This window comes from Herpailurus yagouaroundi, unplaced genomic scaffold (genome assembly GCF_014898765.1).
Source record: "Herpailurus yagouaroundi ecotype Mexico unplaced genomic scaffold, PumYag 28, whole genome shotgun sequence".
Lineage (NCBI taxonomy): Eukaryota > Metazoa > Chordata > Mammalia > Carnivora > Felidae > Herpailurus > Herpailurus yagouaroundi.
In genome coordinates this window covers 66,269,729-66,281,057 of record NW_024412376.1, presented here as the reverse complement: position 1 = coordinate 66,281,057, position 11,329 = coordinate 66,269,729, and positions in this window count along the sequence as shown.

Genomic DNA, 11,329 nt, shown 5'->3' with positions numbered 1-11,329 from the left:
CCCTTGATTACTCTTTGTTAGGGAAAGCTTTTTCCAAGAGATTTTATAACCAAGCAGTGGCCATGATAGCACGGTCTGGAAGAAAGTAGGCCTTGGCTGGTCATCTTTGCTGCTCTCAAGAAAATCACCCAACAGACCAGAGTGAGCTTTAACTCAATTCTGCAACTACTTTGAGAGCTTGTCCATCCATCTGTGTTTTGTTTTTTTTTTTTTTTACATTCACTTAAATACTTATTGAGCAACTACTGTGTACTAGAATTGTTCTATGTGAGAAAAATCATACCGCCTCTGTATGGGCTTCCACTTGTTGATACATACATGCATTTTATAAATGACCACAGAAATAAATGTCAAACTACAAATGGGATAAGTTTGATAGAGTAGAGGTAAATCATTTTATAAAAGGATAAAATAGAAACATTTTCCTAGTCAAGAAAGTATAAAATATTTGCAGAGAGGTTGCAAGGGAACTGAAATTTTAAAAATTAAGCATGTGGAGAGGAAAGAGGAAAGCATTGCAGTCATAGGGAAAAACAAGTACAAAACCCTCTGAAGAGGAACATGGCAAGTCCCTGCAATGTAAGAAAGCCAAGATAATTGGCCTGCAGAAAGCTAAGGCACCAAAGGAGTAAATTAATCTTAGAGAGGGAAGTAAGTATTTGTGTTTTGTTTTAAAGTATGTTTTTATGTATAATTAGAATATATAAAATACTTTGAAAATATGTGTTGTTGGGCAGAACATTTTGAGGTGGTGCATGATCAGGTCTGCATTTATAAAAAGACATTTTGACTGAAAGGTTGAGAGTCATTGGAGGCTGGCAGGGTTGTTGATGGGTTGAAGGGGATGAAGAATGAAGAGAAGGCAAATGTATCATCTGGATTTCTAACACTGACAGCTGTTTGGATGTTGATGCTATTCACTGGGATGACAAATGGGCAGAGGAAGATATCGAGGTCTAGTGTCATCAGGTGAAGATAGGAAGGAGGCGATAACATGATTTAGATAGTAACAGGAAATGAATGGTTAATTAACAAATAATCAACCGGATCCAAGTATAGATTTATATACCTTAATGACTTTATTTAAAGAGTGGCATTTAGGCACATTCTTCATCCTATTAAGAAGTGTAATTTAGTTAAGAGGTAGAAAAGTCAGACAGAGCCAAAACTTACATTATTCCTGCAAAGGCTGGGCACCAGTGCGTGGCTTAGGAAAAATGACTAAAGGCACTTTTTTAACCATTATTGCAGGAACTGAATTTGCCTTGTTCTAACTGCAGACTTTCTGGTCTGATAAGGCAGGGCCCACTCAGTTAATGTACTATCAGCCGGAAAGGACACGAGAGTGCATGCTCCATACAGGTATGCAGATTCTAAATTCTTCAATTAGATATGTCTCTCTGCCTCCTTAGAAAGGACCAAGTGAGGATCTGGAGAGAAGAGCAGAAGCAGTCATTCTCAAAACTTCTATCTTACTTAATATGCCCCAGGAAACACAGGGTAGGATATTTTCCTTACAAATAATAATTGGCAATGATGTCACTACCTGAACAGTGTAGAGAGTGTTCAAGTTGGACCAGGTTACTCAGGGCTATAAATGTCAGGCTGCAGTATTAGTGTTTTACTTAGAGGAGTCAAAAAGCTGCAGAGTTTTGACTGGAAAAGTGTCAGGTAAAAATTGCACTCTAGAAGGCCCTGCAGTGACTGGCATAACCAAGAGGATTTGAAAATGTTGACCACAGAAGCTTCCAGCTTTGCTAATGTTATTATGAGGTGATAAGGGCCTGGATGTTGGTGAATATTGGTGTGACACATTTAGATTTATTTTGTTTTACTTTTATAAGACTTTCAAAATTTAACTGCAGGAGTGACCACAGTTTTCTAGACTTTATTTGGCCTGCTAGAGAGACTTGTACTCTAAGCAAAATGTAAAAAACAACTTTGTGGAAATGGATCATTTTTAAAGGAGTATTTATTAAAGGTCACATATAGCCATTTGCAAAGATAAGCACCCTCCTTTTCCTTTTCTGCTTTTTATTTTTCTTTTTGAGGGCTAGGCTGTTGGCTAACATCTACAGATGTTAGAATTTAGTCATAAGATCTTTAAAAACCGGCATGCTTTCAAAATTATTCCATCTTGAGAATTTGAAGCCAAACTTAAGTCCCTAGAGAGTCTTATCTCTAAAAGCGAAATGGGGTTGTCAGAAAGAATGATATACTAAACTATGAATTCATGAGTTTTAAAATATGAAGTAAATAAAATCTTAGCTACTGTGAGGATAAAGGAAAATCAACCTTACATTACACTGAAAAAGTTAAACAGGTTAATGGACTGCATATATGCAGTGGAAAAAGCCTGAGACACCAAAAGCTTCTAAGACTGTAGCATATTCTTGATCATTTCTTATAGAAGCTCAGCACCTCTCCAGTGATGAAAGATTTGTTTTTTTACTTCTGGCAATTTAGTAATTATTAACTTCTCCATAATTAATGAATAGAAGCTGAATCACATGTGGGAAACTAATTTTTATTTTAATGAGGCTTTTCATGTTTTCAAAAATAATCGTCTAATTTTTTCTCCAAGGGTTAACAATTAATCGGTAATTTCAAAATTGCTGTGTTCATATCTCCTGAGATGATTGAATGTGAATAACTTCTTATAAACAGAATTCTCTGGGGTGCCATCTCTCATCCTTTGCAGCTCCCTGGAATGACATGTCCCAGGAAAACTGTGAATTTGGAAAGGGCAAGAATTAAGCCTGGACTTGTTCAGTGGGGAAGTGTCTGGGTGTTTACCATTCGAGGTGACTTCACTACCCGCCTTGCCCTTCTGTTGAAGGGGCAGTCTGAGTCTGCTGATTTCATCCAGTTAGAGCCTTACCATTTTAAGGCTATCGCTGAAACAGAAAAAAAGTCCATCTCGTCTTGTATTCTTCACATGCAATAAAATAAGTAGCTAACAAAACAAATCAAAATGTTGTGGCTGATATTCAGAGAACCTTCTCTATTTTTACTAGAAAACCTGAGATTTCTGGGTTTCTTTTGAATTCAATTGTACTATGATCTTAATTCCAAGCACTCGAATTCTAAAACACGAGTACTACATGAGTACTAACTAGTGACTGCAGAGTTGCACTTCACTATAACTTTAAAAAAAATCACTGGTGGTAAAGCCTTCCTCTGTGCTTACTTGTTAACAGGTAGGCTTGAGGGGCAGTGGATTGGTGCTACCCTTGCCAAAGTTAGTCAGTAGTGGAGGTCACAGCTGGTTCACTGTTGATCCCATTTTCCCTCTTCAGATGTTTTCAAAGCTTCAAACTGTTTCAATGTAATAGAAAGAGCATATAAGTTGAAGAACAACTTGTGTTTTAGCTGTTTCCAGGAGTTATACTTCATTTTTGAAACAGGGTACAACAATTTGAAGGGCATTATCGCTTTGCCAATTTAATCTGCATTTGGCTAGAACGCACTTCAAGTCCTTGGGAGAGGGTCCAATTGTTATGCAAATTTAGACGGCTGCCTTTTTATAGTTGAGGCAAAGATGTGCAAAAGGAAATAGCAGCTGTTCAGATGAAATAAGAATTTAACTGGATTTGAACCCTGTTGAAGGCCAGACAAATTTAGGCAAAAGCCTAAATGAACACTCTTTCCATAATGTTTGGACTTACAAATACATTGATGTCTTCTTGCAGGATGTAAAGCTCTAACAAAGCTCACATTGCAGTTCCAAGTTTGGATCGTTGACAGTAATTCAAAATAAGTAAACAAGAATCCTTATTTAAGTTATAAAATATAGGAGAAGGAAACCGAAATGGTTTATTAAGTACAACAACAAAGGCAAAGATAATTGTTATAAAGACAATACCATGAATCTTGTTAAAAAGCTCATTTCTGTTTTTATGTTTCTTTCATTTGAGATTTTTAAAGATGTTTACATCCAAAGAAAAAGCCGAGATAGTCTCCATATTCTCTTTCCAAAGCTTCTTTGGAGAGTTAACAATACCTTGTGTGCTAGTTTTCACTTCTGTAGCAAAGATGAGAGAGAAAAACAAATGATAAAAAGTGGATATTCCAAATTGCCCTGTAACAGGGAGAAACTTAGCATGTCGGACTCTATGTTACTTCCATTTCCCCAGCTGCTGCGATCTACAGCTTAGAAACTTCTGCTTAGCTTTGCACGTGGACGTGTTACAAATAAGATTTGCAAAAACCACTCTACCCCAAACCTACCTCATTGGAGGAGATAAGGAAGTATGTGTAGAGATGACTGTTTAATCGTTAAGATTTACAGGAAGGACAGGATCAGATTCCTGTATGTAAAGGTCAACTGACCAAGGACAAAATATTTCACAACCTTCCTCCAACTCTTGTCGGCACCTGAATGCCTGCAGATATCAGTCACCTTTTGACTCCAACTCTGCAGCTTGCCTCTTTCCCTGCATAAAAGAAGCTTGAATTTCAAGCTGAGGGGAAGTAGTTCTTTAAGACAATAATCTGCAGTCTCCTAGGTTTGTGGGCTTTTTGACTGAAGTCCCTTTCCTTAACCTGACCTTTTGCCCCTCGATTTATGGGCCGGTCATGTGGTGAGCAGAACAAACTTGGACTTGGTTATAGCTCCACTGAGAAGAATGGAAAACCTTCCCAAAATTTCACCTGAGGTCACACTTTACCTGCATTCAGAAAAATGGGGAATTTTAGAATTGGAGATTTAAATCCAATTTAACATTTCTTGGAGATTATGCCAGGTACTAGCTTGAGGTAGAATATAGCTCCAACAATAGTTTGAACTATTTAGATGTGATCTTTGCGAAGTTGTGTTTTTGGCAGTTGTGATAATAGCAAGTATTATGTGAAAGTCAAAGTGGAGGCAGAAAATGACAGTGGTTAGGCCTAATCTAATTACACAGTTTGAAAAGGTGTGCAGTGTCCCTGACAGGCACACGCATCTCATTAGTAATTGTGGTTAGTTAAGAATGAAATAAAAGTGTTTTTGTCTTTTACCTTGTTTTCTCTTTTTCTTTCCCTTGTCTTCCTTTGCTTTTCTTTGGAGGCAATGAACATGACTGAGGGCCTAGTTGGTGATAAGGCCCAGGAAACTGCAAGGCCAACAAAGTGACGGTGGAGCCCAAAAATGCAGAGCTTAGGAGGTGGTAGATGGTGTGGTTAAGAGATCTGTTGCATATAGGAGGAATGAGCAAGTAAGCAAATGTATTAAGGGTATCGGGAGCCAAATTTCTCACTGTTGGAGAAAGGATCTCAAATATGTAAAGGAGGAACGTTAGAAAGGTGTTGAATTGGAACTAGAGTTGTTGACGTGAACTCATAAAAAAAACTCTCCAGGTGAATAGATACAGAAATAGATATCAATGCATGTGTGTACCTATGTGTGCATACATTTATTTTCTAAATATATCTACTCAGAAGGCCCAGAATCAATGATACCTCAGTAGTAATGAGAACTTGGGGTGCCAGACCTCTGTTTCTCAGGAACATATTCTACTAAGATAAACCAGAACTCTGCATAATTGACTGAGGCTGAGACAGAGACAGTACAAGTTGAGCCTATATATCATATGGGACCAGAAAGTAAAATAGTTCTTTAAAAAAACCAAAAAACTAATGGGGACACTTTAAAGAGACACAGGAACTACCTTGTAGGGGCTCCCACTTGCCAAATATGGACAATTTGAACACCAAAATAAATAATAATATCAACAGTTTATCAAACATTGGAAAAAATAGGAACCTATGAAACTACACTGATAAAAAAAATTAAAAAAAATACTCAGGGGGAAAAGTGAAACTCATCCTTATAGTAGACTTCCAACTAATAAAGGTATTGTTGGGAAATAAAGAGAATCTTTCTTTGTCAAATAGCTTAGTGGTGTTTGGTTCGGGTAGGAGTCATCAATGGAAATGAAAGCTGTGGAGTAAAGGTTTGGTGAGGAACAGGGTGTTGATAAAGTCTCAGAGTATCTTCCTATAAAGTATTTATCAATTACTATGGAAAACTAATGACTTTATGGTGAAAAAATCTGGCACGAACTTGATTGCATGCTTCCTGCTATGATGTCTTGAGATCAGAGCATTATTTCTGTGGGGCTCCTCTGAAAGATACATGATCTAAGTCTGGATGTGAGGAAAATCAGATGGAAACAGGTAAAGCACATCTTCCAGGTAGGAGGGTTTACACTCTTTAAAACTCTCAAAGTCATGAAAGACAGGGAAAGATAAAGGTACTCTTTCCAATTCAATAAGAGACTAAAGAGACACGACAACTAATCAATGTGACATCCTGGATTAGATCCTGGGCCACAAAGTAAAAAAAGATGTATTTGGGGAATAACTAGGAAAATCTGAATGGTTGATATACATATATATATATATATATATATATATATATATATGAACTGATATATATATGTATATCAAACATTCAAATTGTAATATATACATATATATTTATATATGTAATATATATATAATTGAGAGTATCATATGATGAGATATTAACTGATTTTGGGTAACTGAGGTGAAAGAAATACAAAAGTTCTGTGTACTCCTCTTACAACTTTTCTGTAAATTTTAAATTCAAAATAAGTTACTAGAAATTCATCAACCTAAAATGGAATAGTAATATCAGTAATAATATTATTATTTAGCAGTCTGAGTGAAAAAGATATTTTGAGTTGTGTGAGATAAGGCTGTGGAGAGAATGAGTGAAGTCCTCAGAGACCGAAGAAAACTGAAGTGAACTCTGACAGGGTTTTGATAAAAAACAGAGCAAGGGAGGAGGAAGAAGGTCATTCTAGGTCAGAGAAATAGTAAGAACAAAGGATTTGGGATGGAAACGAATATGGTGTGCTTGACAACCAACAAATAAACAATTGTTGGCTGGGCTGGAGGACTTTTGTCAAGAAATAGTGGAAGATGGGTTGAAAATGTGAAAGGAGTCCCGAGTACGGATGGATCGCCAATATGAGGCAGAGCACATTAGGGTTTGATCTCAGTTTCAAAAGAATTTACAGACCCAAAGTACAAGCAAAGCTAAATAGAAAATGATGATTTTGTTTTTTTAATTTTTTAATGAATTTTTTAAAGTGACTTTATGTGAGAAAATAAATCAAGAATTCGAACTTTATCATTGGTTTAATGTTGCTCTAATATGACTTCATTGTTTGGGGAAACTTTATTCATTCACTCAACAAATATGCACTACTTCCTTGAACACATCAGAACCCACTCTCACCTAAGATCTTTGCACTGCTCTTCTCTCTACAAGAAGGCTTCTTCCTGTAGACTATCCCTTTATTTTATTTATTTTAACTTTAAAGGAATAGGCTTGAGTTTGAATTTTAGAATCATATTAATAAAGTTTACCTTTTTTCCTAACAGCAAGTTTTTTCCCAGGGTTAGTTAAAAATGATCCTCAGAAAATGACAAAGGACTTCTCTAGGGTTTTATTGAAAGAAGTGTTTATTACATCTCTCTCTTTAACCCACCATCACATCTAGGAAAGCAGAAGCTTCCCATGGGTGGTGGGTGAAATCTGGTAAGACAGATCTCAGTGATTGAGCAACAGGAGGGCATTTATTCTTGGGAAGTTCATTCATAAAAATTGTAATTACCTATACAATTTTCCATTTTTATTGACTTACAATTTTATATAAAATTATCTAAAGAATGTGAAGACTGGGGTGCCTGGGTGGCTCAGTTGATTAAACGTCCGACTCTTGATTTCAGCTCAGGTCATGATCTCATCATGAAATGGAGCTCCATGTTGGGCTCTGCACTGAGTGTGGAGCCTGCTTAAGATTCTCTCTATCCCTCATTCTCTCCTTCTCTCTCTCTCTCAGAAAACAAAACAAAACAAAAAAAGAGAATGTGGACACTAAGATTGGAAGTAATGGCTCAAACTTGAGTTTTGAGTCTTGTTACAAATAGTGAAGAATTGTTTGGGTAGATTAAGCAACTTCTCCTTCTCTCATTATTTGTGAAGCTATTGTCATCCCCTACTACATTACTATATATACCTCTTTCTGACTGATGATTGTTCTTTTTATCTGGTCTGTCTCACATATCTTATATCATTACCACTATACATACTGATAAAGGTTTATAATGAATTGTCATTTATGAGCACATAAATCCCTTTCATTACTCTTCCATAGATATTCTCAACTCATTTGTTTCTTCAAAAGTTTAGAATCAATTTCCTCAAGTACCAGTTTAAAAGAAAAGGAGAGGGGTGCCTGAGTGTTCAGTTGGTTAAACATCTGGCTCTTGGTTTCAGCTCAGGTCATGATCTCATAGTTCACGGGTTCGAACCCTGCATCCGGCTCTATGCTGATAGCGCAGAGCCTGCTTGGTAGTGTCTGTCTCCACCCGCAACCCGCCCCCCCCCCACGCCAACCCCAACCCCTGACCTGCTCGCTCTCTTTCTCAATAAATAAATAAATAAATAAACTTTAAAAAAAATAAAAGAAAAAGGAGAGATTTTCATGGGAATTGCATTTTGTTATAAGTTAATTTAGAGCAAAACAAAATTTGCACTTTTTAGGTCATTTTTGCCTTGCAGAATTAAATACATTTCAAAGAAATACACTTGCATGAAATCTGGAAGGTGGATAAGGTACAGGATCTTCTTTCTGTGATGGTAATGGTTGATGGACAGGCTCTGGCAGACACAAATTATTTAAAGGCCAGACTGCACATGTCACTCTCTGGTAGAAAGGGCAGCTGTGATAGCAGCACCAGTTTCCAGATGTTTCCTGAGAATTCCTTGAGAACAGCAGCAACAGTTTTCTGATATTTGGATAGTAGTTGCATGGCATGGCCTTGCAATCTGCTGGAAGTCTTATGACTTCCACTCTTCCATTAATTTCAGTAAAATTTTAAGTAGCCAGTTCCTTTTCTGTATGAAACACCTAAGCTAATTTCTCTTTCCTGCATTGAAATTTATTTCCATAAACAGATTTCCAAAGTTTGGAATCTGAGATTTTCTCACCAGGTTGGCCTTGAAGGCAAAAATGACCTCATTGCCAATGAAAAATCAGATGCAGTGGTTAATTGAATAAATAGAAAACCTGCCTATGACATGATCGCTTGAGGTTGCATGGAAGAAAGGGACTATTTAAAAGGCTCATTATGTAGCTGCTGTCATAAACCATTGTGATGGAACTAAAGGGCCCCTATCTCCACAGTGGGTCAGTGGCTAATTCCAGAAGTAATAAAAAGCTTAAAGGAAGAGAATAAAACATTCTGAATTTTAAGTTGTGATCTCACAGCACGCTCTGAGGACAGGAGACCTTCTATATTTCTTCTGTTGTAGACCCAGAGTTTACATGGCTAAAAAACAACATTGAGTCTGATCTTGCAGTTTGAATTCACAACTTTGCTGGACTTCTATGTGAAATTTAGGATACTGATCAGGTAAGAGTGTGACTTTAAGAATGAGATGGGGAGAGTTGGTGGATTTGTATGAATCTGGGTTCTGAGAATCACCAAGCCTCAATGAGCTATTTTGCGATCCGTAGTCCCTTCTCACAGATGAAGCCTGTACTATCTGGCTTGAAGATCCTGTAAAGGTTTTAGCTGAGGCAGTTACCTACAAAGGAATTCTAATTCTCTTCATGTCCACTTCATCATTGCCATCAGATCCACATTACAGTCAGATTCTAGCATTTCCCGGAAGAACTACTACAGCAAGCAAAACATTTTAAGATCTTGGTAATTGACTTTGGTAGAAACTGGGGCAATATGTATGAGAATAAATTCTAAGAGTGCTGACAAGGAAGGAAGAAACACGTTATTGTGAATTGAATTTGTCTATATGGGTAAATACTAGGGATGTGGATTCAGTGTGCACAATGTGCTTGAGCATCTGAGGTTAGCACTGAAAATCTGCTCGATTGGTAAAGAGAAATCTCAGTGGTGGCCTTCATTAAGTTAAAATGGGATGCCAGACTTCCTTGGCATAACGATGACTGTGGTAGACGTTAATTTTTGTTGACAAATATTTCAAGTCCTCTACTGAGAACATCACAAAAGTGCACTTGTTAGTTAGTAGGGGGTGTGTAACTAGTTGTGTTCATTAAACTGTGAAAGAACATGACACACATCATTTGCAGGCTATTACATTTAATTGCTGAATCCACACTTCCAGAGCATTTCTTCCCTCTGCTGCAGTGCTAAGCGATGTTCAAGATGGTGACTGTTTCATCGGCTTCATTCACTGAGTCACTCCAGTAGTAGAATCCCCTTACTGACTTGCTATGGGCAAGTGGAGTGAGTAAAACAAACTTTTTATACATAAATAAAACCACTGATATTTGAGGATTGTTACTGCATTGCTGGGGAACATGAGAAAAGACGTGACCACTGATTGACCTGTGAGCTGGACCCAGACACTTGGAGGCTCCTTACCCCTCCTTTTCCTCTCTCAGAGGCTGTTCCAAGGAGAGCCTTGAGATGGTGATGTGATGTTGAAAGCACCTGCAGAGTATATGTGACTGAGCCCAGTTAGGGCCTCTTTATAAACTTTTAAGATTTGGAGGGTGAGTGTGGGGATCCATTCATCTTGCTGCCCGCCAAGATAAATGTGGTATATAAGTTCTCTTTTCTTTAATTAAAACTGCCACCTTCCTACCTTGTGTGGCTGTCTCTTTCTTCAGTGTCTCCCTGCCTCATAGGGAATGGGGATTAAAAAGTGCACATGTTGTATGGAAGTGTAGAACTGCTATATGATACACCTGAAACTAGTATTACATGGTATGTTAACTAACTGGAGTTTAAACAAAAACTTAAAAGAAATGAAACACTAAATGTAGGGAACACAGACCTAAGTCACATTAATAAAGGGTTATAGTTCTCAACTAATTCCCTGACTTGAGTTTGTTCTCAGACTCAAAGTCCCTTAAAGAGTAGAGAGGATGGATTCCCTAAGAAAAGACACTGCAATACTGTGACAAGTTTGTATTCCAAGATTCTTTTCAAGTTCCCTCTTCCCCTAATTCCAGTCATTCTCAAAGAAAACTGTGGCCATTTATATAGGCTTTATATACTAGGGAAAAGAGCTATACTGAGAATGCAAGGATGCTGTTAAAACTTGGCTCTGAGCTTATTCAAATCCCTGGGAAAATAAAATGCCACTGTGGTTCAGCAGAGTAGGAATTTAAGGGGTCATATAATTACTACTAAATTGACCACAATTTATTTAACAGGGAAACTATTGGAGAGAATGTATAGTTACAGTAGCAGAGTCATAGAGTGGTATCCGTTGGCTCACTGGCCCAACGGGTAAGGACTATAATATAGAAAGGACTAAATG